The following is an 18,436-nucleotide window of genomic DNA, read 5'->3' as shown; positions in this document are numbered from 1 at the left end:
TATATCAAAATTTACTGATAATTTTCCTAATATTAGACATCTCAGGTATACTTAAATAAATATTTTGTGTGTGTGTACAAATCTTAGCACTTCAAATTATCTCCTTAGGACAATCTACTAGAAGCAGCAAGATGGGATCAAAGAATATCATTTTTTCAGTCTCTAGTACATATTACCAGGAAGGTTATAACAATTTACATTAATACCATACATTAATGTCTTCCTAAAGCTCTGACTGCACTGATTAATGTCATTTAAAAATCTTTGCTATTTTGTCATGTCCCTATTACTTAACTTTGTCTATACACATATTCGCTGGTGAGGCTGAGAATTGTTCAGTATATAATTAGCTATTTGTATTTTCCCATCTGTGAATGATCAGCTCATAATCTTTGTCCATTTTCTCATTGATTTACTATAACACTTTATAAACCAGTTATTAGCTTTCTTTGTGTCTCAAGTTTTGAAAAAAAAAATACATCTTCTTACCAGTTTGCTTTTGCCTTCTGATTTTGTTATGATTATTTCTGAGGTACAGAAATTTTATATTTCTCTGTATTTAAATTTATTGGCCTTTTACCCTGATATTTCTTCCATTGCTTTAATGTATATAAAAACTTTACCCATCTAGACTAGATAAATATGCAGAAATAACATTCTTCTAGTTTTTTAATAAATTTTTCAAAAATAGTATTTCTTAAATCTACCTAGAACCTAATTTGTTACATGGCATGAGGAAAAATTCCTTTTTTCCTAATAAACTAACATCCTGGCACCACTTACTGTTTTCCCCACAGTTTTTATATGTATTCTCTATACACGTATTCAAGACTATTCTTAAAAATGCAAGATTGCATTTCAGGGTTTTCTACTGATTTCTTTTCTTATTCTCTTACCAGTAGTTTCTCCACCCCTAATTCTTCTTTTTTGAAATTCTTTTATCTTTTGCATTAGACTCTTTCCACTTAAAAGGTGGCCAAGATGATGCACAAAGAAGATTGTTTCAAATTACTGGAGAAAGACAATTGCTGCCTTTATAGTTTTGGGTCTTAGGTGAAAAAGATACAGTGTTAGTTCCTGCTATGACACAGAATATCAGAAAGGACTTTCTTAGTTTCTTGACAGTCATAGTAATAGTAATTTGTAGAAGAAGAATTACGCATTTTTTTATTCATCTCAAGAGAAGAAAATTTCCACTGAGGAGATTAAGACGTTTAATGTTGAAAGATCATCTCTGCTTCTAGGGCACCAGTAAAGATTTCAACCCATGTATCTGCAGAAAATTGCCAGAAACTGTCACAAAATGAAAAATGAGAGAAAGCCCGATGGTCCTGCTAGGTTTCTATAAGGTATGTGCCAAATAATTTTTTGTTTTTAAGGCTTAACAGTAAGTATCTTAGGATGACAGAGTTATAGTTGACTTTTTTCTTCTTTAATTTCATTATATTTTCATTTCCCCTCAAATTACATAATTTTTTTTCCCCTTCATAATGGTCTGTTAATTAACTTCTGAAAATACAGTACTGGAAGCCTTAGTCCCCAAAAGTGCAATAGTACCAAAAGTATATTTTATGCTTCTTTACCTCTTTCCTTAATAGACACAGCAACACTAAAACTCATCTCATTAGAACAGATTTTGTGAAAATGAGAAAGGACATTTCTAAACCAAGTGCTTTTCCTCTGAATAAGATTTAACCCAAAATGAGTTTTGGGACTGGAAGAACGTATGAAAAACTACCTCTTAAAATTTCTATATCTAAAGCTATATATCTTTTGCAGTAGCTTTTTTTTCTCCTCTTGACAACCAAGGATTGATACATCTTGCATGTTAAAAAGTAGACTATCAGTAAGCATTGACCCGCTACAATTTATTTTCCTTGTAATTTCCCTTTTTGTGATGCAATTGGTGCTCTTTTACCGTCTTAAAATTTTCCATTTTTCTTTAATGGTCTCTACTTTCCTCTTTTCTTAGTGTTTAATTGTTCTGCCTTTTCATTAGTAGATAATTCTCTCTGGTTGACCAACAGTGATGGGGGTCAGAGTCACAGACAATGTATGATATCTAGTTTTGTCTCCCTCAAGAAAACTGAAAACTGTGCTTCAGCCTAAAATTAGTCACTTTAAGCATAAGTGCTAGTCAGCCTCTATGGTGGCAATCATTTAGTTTTGTAAGCACTTCAGAATACCTGGTGTAATTTTTTTCACACACCCGCCCCTCCACCCCCCAAAGCAAGTTTATCTTTGTTCTTAAACCATAAGCTGCACTTGGTATTTCTTTTCCATGCCACATTGGAAAGAAATAAAAGTCAAGTGCCGTACATATCTCTTCAACACATAAACAATTAGGTAATAGTCCATTTCCCCCTTAAACATTTTATGCTTGTCTTCCTGTCTTAGAATCACACTTAAAAGCTATCAAAGCGCCCACAGAACCAGTATCTCTTCATTTTGGGGGCATGGGGAGTGTTGGGCATGTAAGGTGTTTGCTCTACTGTGGATGTCCACATAATTTCTTGGAACAAGGCTTCTAATGGATAACCCAGGGAGATGGATAACCCAGTATCTTCTTTCAACTCAGATACTGTCAGGGCCAATGTGCCTTTCAGGACGCTGTCTGTGAGATTCTGAACATTGTAAAAAAAAAATTGAGCTGGACAAATCCTTGCCACCACTTTTTCTGCTAAATATAGATGAGTTGTTATCGGGTTGCACAAACAACTTCCAGCTACAGCTCCTCTGGAAGAGAAGCCGGCACACGGCTTATGTCTGTGGTCGTTAAAATGCATAGAGAAGATCTCACCCTTACCTGGGTGTTGTGGGGAGAAAGGAATCTAGGTTTTGGTTAAATATGTAAGGACACACTATGGGGGAGGATGTAAAGCAAATGATGGTATTGGCTTAAAACTTCATTAAACAGTGATAACTTGGAAGAAAAGATGTACAGAAGGAGTGCTTCCCCTGGAATCTGTGTTCAAGTTCCTCCTCTAATACTGCTTTGCAAGCCATGTGGGAAAAGGGGAAAGTTATGAAATAAAAGTTATGAAATATGGTGTCAGATGGTCCTGAGTTTAAATCTTGGCTTAATCTAAACTTTTGTTTGATTTTGAGGTACTTAACTTCTCTGAGCTTCAGAGTCCTAATACATAAAATACCAGGTAAAATAATATCTCATGGTCTTACTAGGATTAACATTAGGGTTAAAGTACAAGACATATGTAAAACAGATGCCTAGCAGGAAGGGGCTGTATAGAACAGGGAGCTCCCCTCCGTGCTCTGTGATGACCTAGAGGGCTTCGATGCTGGGGGGAAGGTGGTGGAGACGCTTAAGAGGGAGCAGCTATAGGTATAATATAGCTGATTCACTTTGTTGTGCAGCAGAAATGAGCACAACATTGTAAAGCAATTATACACCAATAACTTGTTTTAAAAATTAGATGGTACTACTGATTGCTTAACTTCTGTTGGTGCCTGTCTCCTTATCCCAATTGAGGCAAATAATTTAAGCTTCCCTGAAAAGAAAAAAAAAAACTTGTTTTTCTCTTATCAAATCCTACTGCTTCTACCTTTAAAGTATATCCAGAATTTGTCCCTTTTTTCCCAACCCCACGGCAACCAAGCTAGTACAAGTCACTCTCTCACCAAGGCCAATTATCAACAGCTTTCTATCAACTTGCTCTCTATTTCTAAACCCTGTACAATCCATCATTGCAGAACAGGCAGAGAGAACTTTCAAAAACTGCATGTTAAATCATGCCATTCTCCTACCTGAAACCCTCCAATGAGTTCTTACTGAGAATAACATCCAGACCTCATCACAGCCTTCGAGGCTCCATGAGATCTGGCCCTTTCTACCTCTTTCCTCTTTGATGTCATCTGCTATCACTTTCTTCTTTTATTAATATTTTCCAGCTCTATTGGCCTAATTTAACTCCCGAGAACACATCATATTTACTTGTACCTCAGGCCCTTTGTATGTGCTGTTTCCATAGCTTGGAAGAAGTTCCTTCCGTATTCTGTTGTGGCTGAAACCTTCTCAACAGCTAGGTCACACGTTCCCTTCTAAAATTTGTCTTCCCTGGTCAAGACTCTATCACAGCCCTATTTCATTTTGTTTTTTCATAACACTTATCACTACATGAAATTATTTTAAATTTGGCTTCTCTGATTTCCCCACTAGGGATGTAAACTTCATGAAAGAAGAAGACTATACTTTTTACCTCCAAATATGCCCAGAACACTCAGTCAGCATGTGGTGAATGAATTCTGAATAAATAGGTAAAATGGGGTAATAATATCTTCCTAAAAGTTTGTGACTGGATTTGACAGTCTTTCTGTGTCTTTCTGTTTCTAAAGAGTCTATGTTTCCTTGAACAGCAAGACAGAATCACAGAGTAATTTTAAAGAAATGTAGTTAGGAAATTGTCACATACCCAACATATAGTTATTCATATGAGGTTTACCCAGTCAAAGCATTTTGGGTATGAGCTTTAACGAAAAGTGTGGAAGGACTTATAATTTGCATGTCAAGTATTTGTATATGAAGGGATCCTCTTAAACTACTATTTAAAAGCTATGTCTCTTTCAGTAGCATTGTAGATTGTTTCCCCAACAATCCTATTTACAGTTTGCTTAGCATATCTGTAGTCCACAGATCTTGAAAAGGAATATGATTCTACAGCATGTCAAATCTGCTAAAGGAAACGGCCCAGGTGAGCACAGGCTGCACGCCTGGCATAGTTGTTCAGTTCAGGGAGTTATTCATTCCACTTCTGGGGCTGGGTTGTAAGGGGGACACTGTGCAAACTGGATTAATCCTAGGGAAGGAACTGGAAACTCTGGTAGGGGAAGAAAACAGGAAGGACTAATTGAAATGAGGCCTAACTGAACCCAAGTCTGATAGTTGTCAAATATTTGAAGGTTTCTAATGAAAAGATGCTATGCTGTACATGCCCTGGGACAAGTCTAGAACTGATGAGTAGAAGCTACTGGGAGGCAGACTTTGGTGCCATCAATGGAGGATTGATGGTCAGTCAATCCTAAAGGAAATCAACCCTGGATATGCATTGGAAGGACTGATGCTGAAGATTCAGTACTTTGGCCACCTGATGTGAAAAGCTGATTCTTTGGAAAAGACCCTGTTCTGGGAAAGACTGAGGGGAAGAGGAGAAGGGGGCGACAGAGGATGAGATGGTTGGATGGCATCACTGACTCAACGGACAGAAGTTTGAGCAAACTCAAGGAGATAGAGGACAGGAAACCCTGGCATGCTGCAGTTCATGGGGTTGCAAAGAGTTGGACACTACTTAGCCACTGAACAACAATAACCATGGAGGGACTCTCTAACAGTCAGTCTGCCCAAGGGCCTGCTTAGAAATACAGTGAACAGGTACCACCACTGGATGTTTAACTTTTAGACAGGCAGACGACTATCAGCAGTGCCTTACAAAAATTCTTCTAATTATAGATGGGCAAGTTCTCCTGGAACTCTTTTCACAAATTCCTGGCTGACTAGTTGGGCCAGATATGGTGTGATTTGCATCATATAGTGTTCTTTCTAGTATGTAATATTGAGAACATGATGAGTCTGTTATGGCTAATAATTTAGGCCCAGGAGATTTTGAATTTCAAAAGTAAAGCTAGAATCTCATAGACCCACAGTTTTACTTTCTGACCTGGAAACAAGTTACTGGCTATTTTTCCTACCCAAGAGATTTCTTATCTGGAAGGCTGAAGCAGGCGACTCCTCTTCTTGATGAACAATAGTGTGTGTTCCAAAAATAACCCTGGGTTTAGGGATAGAAGATCAGGCTGAAGGGTTGAATTAGATCGCCTTTTAATTTGCAGCTTAAGAGCTATCTGTTGGGCTTTACCTCTCTCTCCTGCCATGGTTGGGGGTGGGGGGGGTGGGGAGGGGGATGGTAATTCTAGGCAGAAGCTGACCCTCTGCCCCCATCAGGGACATCCCCCAGCCTGACCCCTCTTTTCTCCTTTCTTTCCTTCCTGGCCTTTCATTAGCAACCCCCAGGAGCCTTTGCACACTTAGCATGAAAATGAACCCATTGTATTTTTGGAACCCACAGAGGTAGCCCTGAGGGAAGTCACTCTCTAGCTTTTAGCAGCTAAACAAAAAGGTGTGAAATCATTTGCTGACTCTTCTAGAATGGGAAAAAACAAACAAACAAACAAAAAACTGAGAAGGAAGGTTCAGGACAGTGTGTGGCCACTTGGACAGAATCTTATGACATGGGCTTCTCTGAGACTTATTAGTAACCAAAGCGGCTGTGTGAATGTCTGTATGTTTCTCTCACCTTCCTGGGAAGTTACTAGAATAACATGGGAAGCCATCAGGAATTTTTTTTTTTTTCCCTTAAATGATTCATTTTGAAAACCTAGTTTCACACTGCTTTGAAAATGACTTGGGGACAGGACTAGTTTGAGAAAATTCCGTAGAGCCCTTTGCAAGGTTCCCTGTAGATGGCAGATGAGGGAGGGAGGAGAGGATGATTTTACCAAGAGTTTTAAAATATATATATTTATTTTTATTTTTGGCTGCACTGGCTCTTCAGTGCTGCATGGGCTTGCTCTAGTTGCTCTAGTTGCAGTGAGGAGAGCTACGCTATGGTTGCCGTGAGCAGTGGCTTCTCTTGCTGTGGAGCATGGGCTTTAGGGCATGTGGGCTCAGTGGTTGAAGCACATGGGTTCAGTTTCCCCGTGGCATGTGGGATTTTCCTGGAAAATGGATCGAACCGGTATCCCCTGCATTGAAAGGCAGATTTCTAACCTCTGGACCACCAGGGGAGCCCCTCATCAAGGATTTTTAAGAGTTGGGAACACCCAGTGGACAAGTATGGGAGTCTTTATCATGGGTCGGTAATGAAGTAATCACATTGCAGTGGAAAAAGACAAAGACTACCAGCAACAAAGATTTCTTGTGGAACGAGGTTTTTGCCTCTTGCTGATAACATTCCCTGGAAGCAGTATCCTGTTTTGGGGGGCTACGGGCCTCTCTTTTGGAAGAGCATCATATTTTGAAATGTCTCTTTGTTAGCAAAGGCAACTTCATTTTCAGTTGCCATCTTTGATATGGGATTTTTTTTTTTCCTTTTACAGTGATAGACTTAAAAAAAAAAAAACAACTACAAAATATCTAAAACTTACAAAAATGCAGCAACTTGGTGAATGCATATCCTTATTCCCAAGATGTCACAACTGCTAGTTGATCTCTTCTTTAAAGAAAAAAAATGCTACTGCGGTGCTTTCCTATTCCCATGCTTCTTTCTTCCTCTTTTCCTGAGAGGCAAACCCTGTGCTTCAACTGGTGTGTGTCCTTCCACCCTTGGCTCTTTTGCAGGCCTTACCAAATAACCATTTTGTTTAACAAACTTGGCCTTTGGGATATTTAGGCAGCCAGGCTTCCATGATGGGTGGACAGTACCATGCAGTGGGCAGTCAATGGGCCTGTCTTACTGTAACAGCAAAACTTCCTTGTATCCATCATTCAGGACAGAAGGACAGTACAGTCAAACACTAGGATAAGACAGACCTTTTCAAAGTACTATTTAATTGATTAATCAATTCATAGAGCAAATGTATTGACTGACCACTTATTGCCAGGGACCATGCTCTGTGTAGAGATATGGTGAGTCATAGACGATGGAAATTATAAACACTATACTTCAAACTTTCTCTTAGGAAAGGGAATGTCTTTGTTTAGGAAAAATCCACTGATAAGCCATGACCTTGACAAGGAGGGCAATAAGAACCTAGAGACAACTCCACTGAACTGAGCAGGACTGTGGAGTATAGGAGGAGAGAGGAGAAGGAAAGAAATCACGAGGGATCTCAGGGTAAGAGAGAGGCAGAGATACGGAGTGGGAAAAAGAACAAAGGGGTGAGAGAAAAGGACATGTGACAAACGGCTAAAGTGAAGAAAAAGCTACAGTGTTTCAGCTACTGGAAGGCTTCAATAACAAGCTCACTAAGGGTCAGTTTGAAGTTACCTGTGTTTCTATGAAAGAAATCTGTTGCTTGGTGCTCAGTATCTTCTCCATACCCCAGTAAAATAGATTTTTAATCAATTAAGGGGTGGATTTTATATACATATTCACATACCAGTACAGTTCAGTTCAGTCACTCAGTTGTGTCTGACTCTTTGCGACCCCATGAACCGCAGCACACCAGGCCTCCCTGTCCATCACCAGCTCCCGGAGTTTACTCAAACTCATGTCCATTGAGTCGGCCATGCCATCCAGCCATCTCATCCTCTGTCGTCCCCTTCTCCTCCTGCCTTCAATCTTTCCCGGCATCAGGGTCTTTTCAGATGAGTTAGTTTTTCGCATCAGGAGGCCAAAGTATTGGAGTTTCAGCTTCAGTATCAGTCCTTTCAATGAATATTCAGGACTGATCTCCTTTAGGATGGACTGGTTGGATCTCCTTGCAGTCCAAGGGACTCTCAATAGTCTTCTCCAACACCACAGTTCAATAGCATCAATTCTTCAGTGCTCAGCATTCTTTATAGTCCAACTCTTATATCTGTACATGACTACTGGAAAAACCATAGCTTTGACTATACGGACCTTTGTTGGCAAAGTAATGTCTCTGCTTTTTAATATGCTCTCTATGTATATATATATGTGCATGTGATATATATGTGTGTGTATATACATACACAAATATGTCCACATATATGTACCTAAATGACATTGTATAAACTGAAGTGCATCAGTGAAAAGCAGAAATTCGGCACCAGAGGTGCCCATGAAAACAGCCCTGGTGCCTCCCTCTTATGCTTTCAAACCTTAGAATTTTCAGAGATCCGACAAGGTCTTGGCTTTCCATGTGGCCTAGGGAAAGTGCATCGAGAGATGTCTCAAAGGGCAGAGAGAGCTTATTTGATATCACAGTTGGGATCTGAGCTTACTATTTCAGTTTTAGACTGTAGGTAATAGGGAACATGATTTGAATCTGGAGGTGGATTCTGAAGTCATGATTTATCAAACCCCTACCATAGTTGCCCAAATGCTCTTTTCCCTTGTTTCCAACTAGCACACACCTACTCATCTTTTTAGATTCTATTTAAATATCACTTATCTGTGAAGCCTTCCCTGACCCCCAGGGAGGGACATTTTCTTCCTCTGAATTTCCATATCTCTCCACACATTATCTTTCTCTAGTGCACCATATATGACATGATATCACATACAATCGAACCTATGTACAACCAAGTAGAGCACATGATGACGCTTTTGATTCCCTACAGCCCAGCAAGACATATGGGTCATTTACAGAATAAAACCTGGTGATGTAAGTAAGAAAGGGAATCTTACAAGTGGACACACAACTTCAGAAAGAGCAGAACTCCAAGCCCCTAAAGATAGTGGTGGTACCACTCTCTCTCTTCCATCTCTTTGCTATTAGATGCCATTTGTCTTGCCCCTTGCTCCTATTTTGAATAAGAACTTATTGCTCCCAGAAGTAAAAGCAATGTAATAGTCATTTGTTTGTTTATTCCCTGAGCCAAGACCCAGGGTGACAAGGCTGGATTGCACATGGGGTGTGGGCATCAGAAACTGGGAAGTCTCACCCTGCCTGGCCTGTCTAGCTCGTATGCTTGGGCAAGTCACATAGCTCTTGTGGGCCTCCCTTTCCTCACCCTGTGGTAATGACTGGCTTCACAGGGTGGCTGCAAAGCTTAATTAAGGATTGAGAAGGAGGCAGAAAATACAAAGTGCTTCATACATGCAAAGGATTTTTCTCCCCATATTTATTTTTGGGCTCAGTAGGCTGTGGTAGGAAATGTTGATGACCTGGAAGAAGAGTCTAGCAAAAACTGTGACTACTATTCTCATCCTAAATGACTCCCTTGGTACTGGTTGGGGCATGGACCTCATACTTGTTTCTTCTATTCCAGTACATTCTGTGACCCTTACTGTTAACTTCATATGTACAGTTTGCTACCTACTAGCCTCAGTTTTCCTGACTCCAAGGACCTTCTGTATGTTTCCTTTATGCTTAGATGTATTGTTGTTGTTTAGTTGCTAAGTCATGTCCTACTCTCTGTGACCCCAAGGACTGTAGCCTGCCAGGCTCCTCTGTCCATGGGATTTCCCAGGCAAGCATACTGGAGTGGGTTGCCATTTCCTCCTCCAGCGGATCTTCTAGACACAGGAATCGAACCTGCATCTCCTGCATTGGCAGGTGGGTTCTTCACCACTGAGCCACTGGGAAGCCCCTCAGATATATTATGATGCCTTAAACTTTAATCTCAGTCCCCGCACTCTCAAACCTCTCTTAGAAACAAGGTTCAGCAATAGTACACAAGAGTTTGTGAATGAATCTGTAGGGGCTGGTCCCTGAGCCAGAAGACACAGGAGCTTGTGAAGCCTTGCACAGGTGAACCCCCAACTGTGCCTGGCTTCGTAAATGCCCACCTCTCTTCTGAGCACTTGGAGACCTCAGTAGAGTCACAGTTCCCATCGCTGCCAGAGCCTGAAGTCTCATTGCCAGTTTTTTTTTTTTTTTGCTGAACGATTGAGCAAAAGAACAACTGATCCCGAGGAAACAGTGAGAAGGCAGGAGAGACACTAAGACAAACCAAAACAATGGATTGAGTTACTGCCTTGAAAAACTTATTCCTGTTGCATGTTTTTGAGTGTTTTAATCACAGAGGCCATTGCTGTACTAGGGATATTCAAAGACCAAAACTATTGAGAAAGAGGAAAATATTCCAAAGTTATATACCCCAAACAAACTTCACATGCAGTGTTTGTTGTTGAGAAAAAAAATCAGGCCGGAAGGATAGGATAGGATAGGATAGGATAGGTTAGGATAGGATGTGTGCTCAGTTATGTCCAGCTCTCTTGCGACCCCATGGCCTGTAGCCCTCCAGGCTCCTCAATCCATGGGATTTTTCCAGGCAAGAGTACTGGAGTGGGTTGCCATTTCCTTCTCCAGGGGTCAGGCCAGAAGATGCCTGTTATTTACACAGCGCCTCCTGTGTACCCTGGCTGTCTTCAGAATCCCTGACCTCACTCCCAAGGAGGCAGTTGGGTCAGCCATAGGGATCAGGTGAGGAGGTAGAAGAATGGGACAGCTATCGCACGTGCCCGGCCAGGTGTGCTAGTGGCTGTGGTGCCACCAAGGCTTATATAAGGAGAAGAGAGAATTTGGGCCAAAGGGGAAGATGTAATGTTGACTTTGATTGGCTAACTTGACAGGAGGCTGACTGAGGGAGGACGGGGAGAACGGGAGAGAAAACACTTCTGAAAGCAAGACAGTGTCCCATATGTATGTGAGGGACTATGAAGATGTCTTCCAAATACAGTCCTGAAGAAGGTCAGGATAAATAGGAAGTTTGATATGCAGTAAACCATACGCTACCCTAAATATATACACACATATTAAAGAAGGTTGCTGTTAGTAGAATATGATATATATCCTAACTACATCGATATTGGATTGTTAATACAATTTCTCAGATGTATTTAAAGATCACTTGAAGAAAATGAAGAAAAAAAGAAAAAGAACAAAATAATGCCATTTGCAGCAACATGGATGGGCCCAGACATTTTCATACTAAGTGAAGTAAGTCAGAGAGAGAAAGGCAAATGTCATATGTTATCATTTCTATGTGAAGTCTAAGAAAAAATGACACAAATTAACTTATTCACAAAACAGAAACAGAGTCACAGACATAGAAACAAACTTACAGTCACCTTGGAGGAGAAGGGGGGTAAATTGGGAGACTTGGATTGATACATACACTCTAGCATATATAAAATAAATAATAAGAACCTACTGTATAGAACAGGGAACTCTACTCAATACTCTAAAATGGCCTATATGGGAAAATAATTTAAAAAAGAGTGAAGATATATATATATGTATAACTATTCACTTTGCTATACACCTGAAATTAACAGAACATTGCAAATCAATTGTAAATCAATTGTAAATCATTGTATATCAATTACAGAATATTGTAAATCAACTATACTCCAATAAAAATTCAAAAAAAAAAAAGAAAATGCAAAAATAATTTTTGGAATTTTAACCTTGGGTTCCCATAGATCATCTTCTTAGGAAAATGTGGCTATTGAAAATACTAAATTGTTTTTCAAGCCAAAGCATTGTAACTGGTCTCCCATATGCCTAGGGTAAAAATTTCTACTGAAGCACTATTATAGAAAAATATCACATGCTATAGATAAACATAGAAACCAGCTAATCATGACACATGAGAGGAAATGTAGTATGTTCTGAGAATGGCAAATATGTTGAAACATGTCTGCCGCAAAATATGGTTTTAACAATCCTCTGAAAAACAGCTCTTTTGCATGGGGCACTTAACTTCACGGAGGATTCTCAGTTTCAAATAAGGTTCATTTTACATACTTGGATGATGGAAACAAAAGACACTCTGGAAACATACTTTTAGTTCTAAGAACCTCCTCTCTTTTTGGGAGGAGAGGAACTCTCGGTGATTCTACATATATATCTTAAATTCAAGAAATGGAGGATGGAAAGCAGAGTCAGACAGTTTCAACACTTAAACGGCTACTTTAGCATCTAGCTGTTAAAGGAGTTCAAATGAATTGTTAGTTAAAAAAGAGAGGTTTCTCAATCTACATCCCACTCCGAGGTCAACTCTCGTCACAGGTGCACTGGACTGGGAGGCACTCGTAATCTCAGAAGTAGATACGGCTGCCAAGTGCGAGTTGCCGTGACTCTGAACGTAGTATATAACATTCCGCTCCAAGCCAGAGTCCATAACTCTTGCGGCTGTTCAGATGAGGGCCCTTCTTAGCACCACTTTGGCTCACACCCACTGGCTACAGTAATGCAGCAGGTGAAGGACTTAAGTGTCACTCAGTTGGTTTCCAGTTGCTTCCAGGAAAAAAAAAAATGGCATATAAGATTCTTGCATCTGACACCTGGCAAATTTCCCCTGTGTTCACAGGCCACAGGCAGGAGATCTGACTATTGCTGTCACGGCCTTAAGTGACACAGTTTGAGGGGTCCCGTGGCACCCAGAAACCTGGGGACATTAGCATTTGGGAGACAAAGTGTAGAAAAAGGCTCTACATGCATCCGAAAGCCCTGCCAAGCACTTTAGCCCTGACATGCCACTTACGAGCTCTTTCAGCTTCAGAACATTCTGCCTTAGGAGTTGTCAGCTTGACATCATATTTTGGTTTTTATGATGTTGATACACATCTACTAGAAAGGAGGGCAAAAGGAAGGGCTTGCCTCCATCGCTATCTTCTGCAAATGAGCCCCCTATGTTGCCCCAGGGTGTTTTCTTGAGCTGTTTGTCTAATCTAAATTGAGCATCTGTGGCCTTGAGGTTCCAATGAATACTAAAATAATAAACAATAGTACTAATTACCAGTAGGTTCCTCAAAAAGCAAGAGAATCACAAACTCATCTCAACCTGGCCTTTGTTTCTCTGGCACATGAAAGGTCAGAATGCTATTTGGTCACTTTTGCATAGTCATTGACGTTGTTTTCCCCTTGTGGGATCCAATCTTCAATGTGAAAATAAATCGAGAAACTCTCTGTTCACACGCTTTTAGGTGAGTGCCCCCGAATGACACACTCCAGGAGGTAAGCTCGAGTCAGGGTAAACTGGCCACATCCTTTATCTGTTGGGACCTGAGAGTTAGCAGAAGTTTATCTTTATGATGAAGTAGCCTTTAGAAGTGGGTATCGCGGAGTTCAGAACGCGAGCATCATTACTGAGAAAAGGCACTTTCTTTTTAAACAGAGAAACCAACAGCCAGGCACTACGAGGCATTAAAAAAAAAAAAAAAAAAGCTGAGCTCTAAGCACACCAAAAAACAAACAAATATTCAGCTCGGCTTCAGGAAGTTTAGAGAGGATCAAACAAGCCTTTCTCTACTGAAGTTGTTCAAGAACACTGGTGCTTACTTCAGTCTCAGTTCCTATTTATGCTGCTGGCTTTTATACACTGACCTCAGGAGGGCATTCCAACTTCAGGTTACTCACAGAGTATCTTCAGAAAAGGTCTGAGCATCCCAACCCCAGCGTGGGGGAGGGGAGGCATGTGGATTTGAATTTGTTTCCAAACCACCACTCTGTCCTTGAGGTGAAGATATCTCAAAAACCGGATAGAGAAATTACAGACACACACACACACACACACACACACACACACACACACACACAGTGAGAGCGAGAGCAAGAAGGCTTTCTCATGGTGTGAACGTGCCTGTGAGGAGACCGTCTCTTCTTGTGGGATGAAATCAGGAGATGACAGAGGCTATCTGTGGAACCCTCGAGGAGGTTTCCATTCAGAAAGAGCTCACAATTTTCTTCTGGTCCCTGGGAAGGAGGATTTGGTAGACAGTTGAATTTTCAAGCAAATGATCTTCTAGAATAAAAGAAAATTAAGGCCAACCCCTTGCAAACAATATTCTTGTTTTATAAACCTATTACCTTTTAGTTCTTGGCATCATTCATGCTTTGGGTAGTGTTTTTAACCCCCATTTGATGGATTAGGAAATTGAGGCTTGGAGATTCCCAAAGTCACACGATAAACATGTAGAAAAGCTGAGATTCACACCTGGGTCTTTCTGCCTCTAATGCCTGAGGTCTTTCCAACACGCTACATCAGCTCCTAATTGCATCCTTCCTAACAAAGTGTATTATCCTTGGGAAGAGAGAGAAACTTTTGGAGAACTAGAAAAGAGTTTTGACTGGGGAGTAGGCACAAGACAGAGGGAAATGTTGACACTTTGGTCTTTGTTACTATGTCCTCACCTTTTCATGGACATATACAGAGATTTCTTCTTAAAATCTGTACGTTGGAACATGGTGGTAAAATTTAAGTCCCATTCTCCAAATGGTGCAACTTCACAACTTCACATCAGAGACACAAGAGATTAAAAAGCTGCTATCTTCAGAAGAGTCAAGTCTGAAGGACAAGCAAACCTAAAGTCACATAAATACCCATGTTGCTCTGGAGAAGGTCTCAGTAAGGTCTATCTACGTGGCAGCAAGAACGAGTCTTTCACAGACATACAGATGGCCAACACACGTGAAAAGATGCTCGTTGTCACTAATTATAAGAGAAATGCAAAACAAAACTACAATAAGGTTCCACCTCTCACCAGTTAAGAATGTCCATCATTAAGAAAAAAACAAAATCTACAAATAACAAATGCTGGAGAAGGTGTGGAGGAAAGGAAACCCTCCTACATTGTTGATAGGAATGTAAATTAGTGCAGCTACTATGGAGAACAGTATGGAGGTTCTTCAAAAAAAACTAAAAACAGAGTTGCCATATGACCCAGCAATCCTATTCCTAAGCATATAGTCACACAAAACTACAATTTGAAAAGATACATGCACCCCGATGTTCATAGCAGCACTATTCACAATAGCCTAGACATAGAAACAGCCTAAATATTCACTAGCAGATGAATGGATAAAGAAGATGTGGTACATATACAATGGAATACTATTCAACCAAAAAAAAAGAACAAAATAATGCTACTTGCAGCCACATAGATGGACCTAGAGATTATCACACTAAGTGAAGTAAATCAGACAGAGAAAGATTAATACAATGTGATATTACTTATATGTGGAATCTAAAACATGACAGTTGAGCTTATTTACAAAACAGAAACAGAATCACAGACATGGAGAAGAGGCTGGTGGTTGCCAAGAGGGAGGTGGGGTGAGGGAGGGATGTATTGGGAGTCTGGGACTAGCAGGTGCAAACTATTATATGAACGGATAAAGAAGAAGATCCTACTGTATAGCACAGGGAACTATATTCAGTATCCTGTGATAAATTAGAAGGGAAAAGATATGAAAAACAATGTATATATGTGTGTGTGTGTGTGTGTGTGTGTGTACAACTGAATCACTGTACTAACTATATAGCAGAAATTAACACACCATTGTAAATCATCTACACTTGAATAAAATAAGTAAAAAAAAAAGAGAATCTTCCACAAACATAGTGTTTCTGTTTAGGTATCTCTCACCCCATATATGCCTCACTATGTAATTAGCCACTTGGCTTACCCTGGAATTTAAAAAAAACTTCCTACCTAGGCTGAACAACTCCCCCCTTTTCATTATAGAAGAATATATTTTGGTAATACAACCTCTGAAAACTCTTTTACAGTAGGACATTGATGTGTACCCCCTACCTGGACTCCCTTCTCCCAAGATATCAATACCCTCAAGTACACGAGAAGGCTCCCACTCCAGGAGGCACCCGCCTCCCACCCTAATCTTTTTTAACAATGGTACAACATGTCCATAAAGCTGACTATCCCTTCCAGAATTTCCAACAGCCATTTTAGTCACCTAAATCTGAGAGAGATAAATTTACAGTCCACTTTAGGTTTACGTGGGGAACCATAAATATCAGGCTTGAGCCCTGAGAGCTAGAATTTCATGGGCCATTAAGGTGTCACCAGGTGGAGAGCCGTCAATAGCTGGACGTGAGCTACACAGAGATAACCACAGTTGACCAGGCATAAGAAAGTGTAGCCCTGATCAGAGTTCCTGATCACCCTTCCACTCACCGGTTCATCCCTCCCTCCTTGGAACTTAGGTCTCCTTCCGTCCTTAGCATGTGTCTTTTCTGTGAGACAGCAGGGTGCCTTTCTCTTACTAGACTGAAAGGCTAGGTGACATATGGAAAAAAATAGGAGACTGGCAGTGAGACAGAGCTGGATTTAAATCCTTGTCTGCCATTTGTAGCCAGGAAATAATGCATAAGTTACTTAAGCCATCTTAGGCCCAGTTTTTCCAATCGTAAAATTATCAAAGGTAATTGATGGTATAAGAAACGTATGCTGCTGTGGTTTAGTTGCTCAGTCATATCCTACTCTCTGCAACCCCGTGGACTGTTGCCCACCAGGCTTCTCTGCCCATGGGATTTCCCAGGCAAGAATACTGGAGTGGGTTGCCACTTTCTTCTATAGGAGATCTTCCTGACCCAGGGATCAAACCCGTCTCCTGCATTGGAAGGTGGATTCTTTACTGCTGAGCCACCAGAGAAGCCAAGAAAGCTATAACTAGGGCCACTAGGGAGCGGTTGTAGGGAGACAGATTTCCTGGTTGGTAAACAAAAGAGCCTGCTAAAAACCAGACTGGCTCAAAATAGAATGGGCTGCTGTGAAAAGAGATGAAGAAGTAAACATCATCACTTGTAGGCTTTGTGCTTAACCTGGATGCTGGGTGGAACATTCTGGGTAGACGTGGGAGCTGAGAGTGGCTACTGAGAATTTCCCTGCTAATCCTGAAATTCAACAGTTCTACAATTTGTATATGCGTCTTTCCAGAAAAGCTGAGATAAATCCTCTCAAAATCCCCAGTGGAGAATCAAAGTAAAATGACATTATTTTTTTCTCCCTTTCATTTTCCTTCTAGAAAACTAATCCCTCCCATGGTTTTCCCCCTCCACTCAGTTCATAGAGAAGCACATTTCCATAGAGGGCACAGAACGTATTTAACCATTTTGAAACACTTAACATTTAACACAAATCACATGGCCATACATTTTAATTACTTCCCACTATACAAATAGTTCCATTTTTAGAAGAGTCAAAATTCTGTCCGCTGCCTCTTGCTCTCTTTCTCTCCACTGTGTTTCTCTCTTGGACTAGCCCAGCAGTGTTCTCCTATCCTGCCCTCGCACTGTCTGAGCCCATGGCACCTGCCAATAAAAGTGATGACAGACTTGGACGCTCACGCAGGTATCCAACAACAGAGCTCATTCTGTAATCACCAGGGTTCAGCCAGCAAGCCCGACCTGAGTGACACTGAGTTTTTCACCTGAGATGTTACACCATGGGCTTTCATTTCTATAGGTGATGAACCACTCTGAAAGTGAATTTTTTAGCTTGCTAGGAGAAATGACCTATAAGCCCACAGACAAATCCCACCAGATTGGGCAAAGACAAAAACCCTTGTTCCAGTTCTTGAGTTTGCTTAGAAAACTGGCTGTCAGGTATGAGTCACAGAGACAGGGTCATCCTCTGGGAGAGTGTGGACCTGTGCTTGGGTGTGTGTATGAACATATTCAGGATAGGAAGTGAATCATAAGTGGATCTTACAAATGGTGGCTAAAGGGAATGTCAAGGGCAGCCTTAATCTGGAGGAGGGCCACAAAAGATAAAGGATACCATACAACAGGGGAAGAGAGGAGGACTAAGCCAGCCTCCCCCTCATCACAAAATAATGGTTACACAATGATCACACATTGATCAGCCGGGCCCTGAGGAAGCAGGTGCTTGTACCCACACGATGTTATCTGACTAGGTGCTGTCATCCCTGTTTAACAGATGAAGCTCAGAAAGGTTACACGGCCTGCCCACATCCATACTCCCCAAGGGGGTGATAGAGGTGGAAGGTGACCCCACGACAGTGCCTCTGAGGTTTCATGGCACTG

At 40.8% G+C, this 18,436-nt stretch overlaps 1 protein-coding gene and 1 long non-coding RNA gene across 2 annotated transcripts in view; one reads left to right on the top strand and one right to left on the bottom strand.

Annotated features, from left to right (window-relative positions):
- RORA (RAR related orphan receptor A) overlaps positions 1 to 18,436 on the bottom strand; it is a 778,196-nt gene that overhangs the window by 155,400 nt on the left and 604,360 nt on the right. The gene's annotated exons all lie outside the window — the stretch shown is intronic.
- Positions 964 to 18,436, top strand: part of LOC139035628 (uncharacterized) — a 70,197-nt gene continuing 52,724 nt past the window's right edge. The window contains exon 1 of the long non-coding RNA XR_011488258.1: positions 964 to 1,349. This is a non-coding gene — a long non-coding RNA (uncharacterized lncRNA). The remainder of the gene's footprint in view (positions 1,350 to 18,436) is intronic.

The sequence above is a fragment of the Odocoileus virginianus genome, chromosome 6, assembly GCF_023699985.2.
Source record: "Odocoileus virginianus isolate 20LAN1187 ecotype Illinois chromosome 6, Ovbor_1.2, whole genome shotgun sequence".
NCBI classification, from domain to species: domain Eukaryota; kingdom Metazoa; phylum Chordata; class Mammalia; order Artiodactyla; family Cervidae; genus Odocoileus; species Odocoileus virginianus.
This window is presented reverse-complemented; position numbering and strand designations above follow the sequence as displayed.